Here is a 5,567-nt window from a genome sequence, read left to right as displayed (position 1 = left end):
CGGGAATCGGATTCCTGGGCGATTTTTTGTTTGTTTGTGATGCCCCGAGGGAGTGTCCGGTCTCCAGTCTGCCTTCAGTTCGAGGTTATGTTCAATTTTGACAGGAAAATGTAATGGCCGCCGCCCTGCTGGTCGCTACTTTCGAACCATGACCAAGCTAGAAAGCCGCACAAGTCCTCCACTGCCCTTTGATTCTCCCTTTTCCTGCAATGTAATTCAAGTAATCTATCCGTGTCTTTGGGAGGTTCACCTACTTCCCCCACATATTTTTTTCTTTATCTCGATGACAAACAGCTCACACAGCGTGACATTCGCATACTCCGAGTCCGGGTAGTAGTACTGGCATAAGCAGCTTGTCGTGCGATAAGAGTGAAGAAGGAAAGAGAAACGAGCGGAATTGGTTTATCTGCCGGGCACGCAAAATCCTTGACAGCACCGCTTACCGGAATCCCAAAGCCGCTCGTCTCGCGCCACATTATCGCGTAATTATCGGAACACGACCGGGCGTGAAACCGGGCCAGGACCAGGAACCAAAAAAAAAAAAGACGAAACCTCTTCCAGAAATGTCGTTTGACAAGAACAAAAAGCCGTCAAGGATTCTCGTCGTCAAGGAGAGCCACTCGAAGCTGCCCGGCTACTAGTTATGTGGAATCCTTTTTATCCCTCTTTTTTTTTTTTGTTCCAAGTCGTTCACGCGCGTCCACAACGCGGTGGACATCCCGAAGAGGGGTTCTAGGAAGCACGCGGGAACTGTGTCGTGCTCATAGCCTACTTCTTGCACACGTGAATGCATGTGTGTGGCCTTGCACCGAAGAACTTGTTCGTCTCGTTGCGACTCTTGTCCGTAGAAATCGAAATAAACTCCTTCTCCGCCAAGAGTAGAAGGAAGAGGGGAATGGAAAGGAAGTAGCTCCGGAGGCAGCAGAAGCCGAGGAAGAAGTTGCTAAGCGGAACTAGTTCAACGAGTTCTCGTGCGACCGGCTCACAGCGCGCGCGTAGGCCATCGGCTGCGCTCATTTTCACCGCGAGCGCGCGTGAGTGAGCAAGCGATCGCTTGCACGCCAGGTTACCGGGACGCGGCACTTAATTTCACTTGCTTTGGTCGTGCTCCATCTCGAGGACCTTGAGGCGCGCGCGCGCGCGCACACACACAGATACGCTAGAGGATGCTGTAAACAACCAATTTACAACCCATTCCAGTGCAGCGGATTAGGAACTCGTTGACTGCCGCCGGTACCATATTGGTTAATCTAAATCGTTCCTTCACCAACCGCTGGTCACTGTTGCACTTTTGCATTTAATTTGCTTCATTCCCGTTCGGTTTGATACACTTTATGGTGGAGCTCCAGTTACCGTGTGCACGGCGATGTGTGTTGCCCGGGGAAACGCACTTGCCATCTGCGCTTTACGGTGCGTTTACATTATGGGATTCTGGGCCGATAAACGGGTCGATGGTTGCTTCGTTTATTTTCTAATAAAATGTACCACGCTCATGGCGGCCCTCTGACACAGATTCCCGTTGGTGGTGGGAAGGTGTTGATTTTCTTTTGCATTTCCCCCGGGGGGGAGGAGGCGGTTACACGAGAATCGAAAACAAAAAACTTCCATTTTTAAGCGACGAACCCCCATTTCGGAGGCGTCCGAAGTCTATCAGACAACAGTACAAACACACGTCTGCCTCACGACAATGGCGGTTCGCCAAAAAGTCTCGCCACAGCCGGCAGTGGGTGGATCTGAGAACAAAAAAAAATCAACACAACACAAGAAAGGCCCTCAAAACGCGATGACGCGCCTCGCGGAACTGGGCCGGGGGCACACTGACACACTCACGACGACGACGACGACGACGAAGACGGTGATGGGGATGGGGACTATGAAAACTATGAAAAGCCCACCTCCTCCCGCCCACAGCCCGCTACCCTTTCGCGGTCTCCATCCCATCGTCGCACATGCCTTCCAATCATCTTGTGGCCAAGGGAAGGGGGGGGGGGGGCGAGGGAGTAGAGGTGAGCGACATAGATCGATGACGGAGCGATATTGCCGGGCTTTGAAATTTAAGCCACGAATTCTTCAATCATCCCCCTCAAAGCACCCCAAATCCCCCCAGTGGGGGTGACCCTTGGGAGTGTGTGGTGTGGGGCCCGCTCACAAGACGCGCGATCCCACTTCCCAGGAGGGCGGACAACCCCCGACAACTCCTCAAAAACTCTCTCTCTATCTCTCTCTGTCTCTCTCTTTCTCTCTCACTCGCACTCCACCCCCTACACCCCTCAATGGGGGTGCTGCTGCTGCTGCTGCTGCGTTTATGATCTCAACGCCGCTTAATTTCACCCAAATGAGTGCCCTCCGGGGGCCTAAGGGGAAGACTGAGGCTCCCTGGTGGAGGAGCCGACCCACCGTCTTTCCGGCCATTCATCCATCCATCCGTCCACCGCGGTCGGTCGGTCCGTCCTTCACGAAAGACACGGCCACTTCACTCTCTCGCTGGTGCGCTCCCCGGCCCCTCGAAGCTTATCACACGGACTTGATCTATTTCCTTCATCTTCGTCTCCACTCGCGCAACGTTTCGTGCGACGACGACGACGACGACGACGACTACTGTCAGGAGAGGCAACAGAGGGGCTGTACGGTAGGCTCTCTACCACTCCCACTCATCCAACACTCTTTGCACAGCGCGGGAGAAGGGCCCCGGGAACAGATAGCAGAGGCGCAGAAGCACCAGCAGCCAGCCAGCCAGCCAGCCAGCAAGCAGTTGGCACGCAATTAAACTCGTGCAGCCCGAGAGTGCTGCTCATTCCCAATGCTCATTTCCATTTTCATGGTTTTAGATCATCGAAAGCACCGGCAGTCCCAGTGCCCTGTAGTGCCAGTGGCATGTGCACGCCTTGCCAGTCGCCCGGGAAAAAGATGAAATGTACCTTGTCACGCTGCGAACTCCAAGACGGCCTGGTGGTGGTGGTGGTGGACGGAAGCAATTGGCGATTGGGAGGCTTCGGGCACTACGACAACGACATTAAACTCACCGACCACAAGCAAGCTGCCTTCGGTAGTGCGAGGGTGCGTAGTGCAGAGCGCCCAGAGAAACCTTGGCTGCTGCTAGGTGCGTGCCAAAAGTCCAGGTCACACGCGCTTCTCGAACTCGAAACTAATTAAGATTCTTGAATAGAGAGAGAGAGAGAGAGAGAGAGAGAGAGAGAGAGAGAGAGAGAGAGAAAGAGAGACCATGCAGACGCAGGGAGGCAGGGGGTTGTGTGTACAAACAAGACCCCCTTGCACAGCAAATGGCTTTTCTTTCCAACGCAAACCAAGCGACCGACCGTCGTCTCCGTTGATAGGCGAAATGAGCGAAAACAGAGCGGAGAACACGAATCAACCACGGAACCGACCACCGACGACCGAGACCCACGGGTCACAACTCCTCTACCACCCTCTACCATCCCCTGCTTCTGCCGTGTGTGCGTGCCAGTGGAATTGGATACCACATACCAAAACTAGCGACGGGCAAGGGAAGGCAAACTAATCCCCCAAAAACAGCGCCACGCCACAACCCCAAAAACTCGAGCGAGCAAGGCCTGGAGCAAACCGCCCCGTTGTGGTCGCCGCTGCCCGAATTCGCCAAAAAAAACTGCAGTAAAAAATGTCAATTTCGTTTCGCACAAAAAAAAACGGGGGGAGAGAAACCAATGGCCAAGCGGTGCTGCAGCCTCCAGCGCAGAGACTCGCTTGGACACACGACACCGAGGAGTGACACGCGAGTCGAAGATACGCGCGAGAAGCCCCCAAACTGGCTCGCTGACTGGCCGATGATGATGATGATGAAAATGCTGAACCCGGGTGATGACGGTGTTGGCATTTGAACTAAAAGCTCTGCTCCTTGACACGACGCAGTGGTTCGATGGTTTTTTTTTTGGTTCGGTTCGGTTCGGTTGCGCTGTGGAATTGGCCCGGCCAGGTGGAGGGGGAGTGAGGGTGGAGTTCCGTCCTGTCCACGGCACTGTGTTGCCGTCGTCGTCGCCGTCGCGGTCACCATCGTCGCACTCTTTGGTTGTTGTTTTCGGGGTGTGCCAGTCAAGGCCAGAGGCCAGCCAGACGCAGTAGCGCAAAGCGGACGTCGGTTACCGGACTTGGAAGGTCCCTCATTGCCCGGCCACGCCAAATGTTGTGATCGTTTTACTTCCACTGTTGAACTGATTTTTATGCGTGTTTTGCGAGACGCCATGTTGGCCATTTTGCTCGCTTTGCACAGTGGAGTTTTGTGTTTCTTTACCTCTTCGTCTTCTGCTGCTGCTGCTGCTGCTACCGGTGTCGCTGCTGGTGGTGATCGTTTGGTGGCGTTTTTTTCTTGTTTATACCTTTATCACCATCTATCCGGCCGTGGCCTTCAGAGGCCGCCATGCGTCGTTGGGTGTTGCTGCTGCTGGGTGGATGTAATTATTGCAAACACGGGCCAGCTCACTCTCGGTCTAGGCGGAAGCAGTTGACTTTGGGGGTCGGATATCGGTATGTCCTTGCGGTTTTATTGCTCCCTCGCGTGACCGCACAGAGGCGGAGAGGGAGAGAGCGACGCCCAGCTCAATTGTCACCCCGAAAATGTGCGCGCCGCGTTCCAGACTCGAGAGGTTGCAGCGGTTGGTGGGGACGCACGGAAAGAAGAGAGGACGGAGACACAAAAAATAGTGAAAGCCAACGGTGGTTTCGGGGCCGCGGAGCCTCTAGCAGCGTGGAAACCCAGAGCCGAGAGGTGCAGAGATGATAGAGTCAATCAAAGCGGTGGAAAGAAGCGGAAGGAACGAACGCGAAGGCGAGACGACGACGACGACGACGACGGCACATTTCGCATCCCGCGATCCCGTTAGAAATACACACAGATACACATACACCGAGCGCGGTGCATAGTTTGCATCATTCATTGCGGCGTCGCGCACAGCAACAGCCTCAGCGCGCCAGCCAACGTCCAAGCCAGTCAGTCCAGTCACCGACCATCGCCTCCTTAGACCGCCAAGCCGGGGTGCCGGGGTGCCGCGATGAAAGCGAAAATATAATAGAACGCGCTTTGCGCACCCCTTCGCGCGATCACGCGCCCCACACTCCGCCACTCGCACCGCACCGATCATCATCATCATCATCCCCAACCGGTTTCCCCTTAGGCTCCCCTCGGAGTCAACGGTAGAGCCGGTCGTTTGTGCGTCGGTTGGTCGGAGCGGGCGAAGAAAATGCGGCCTGACAAGAAAATCCGCTTTATCCACACACAGAGACACACGCACGGACACGGGCACGCATGATGTGTGTGCGATCGCGGCACGGGGTACTCGTTCGTTGTGCAGCGATCGCTACGGAACTAACGCGAAGTGGAAAACATCTTCGCTTGCGCGACAAACGGTAGCGAGCGAGCATCATCACGGTCCCCACTCTCGCTCAATGTGTCCAGTTTTCCGTATCCAGAAATGACTTTTGACCTGGATCGCAGTAACGGCGGTGCGCAAAGAGAGGCGTTTCGGAGCGGTGGGAAAATCGTTGGCATGCTTAACCCATTTTCACTAACCACACGAAGCGACGATCCGCCGTGC

This window comes from Anopheles aquasalis, chromosome 2 (assembly GCF_943734665.1).
Source record: "Anopheles aquasalis chromosome 2, idAnoAquaMG_Q_19, whole genome shotgun sequence".
Taxonomy (NCBI): domain Eukaryota; kingdom Metazoa; phylum Arthropoda; class Insecta; order Diptera; family Culicidae; genus Anopheles; species Anopheles aquasalis.
Note: the sequence above shows the minus strand (reverse complement) of the source record.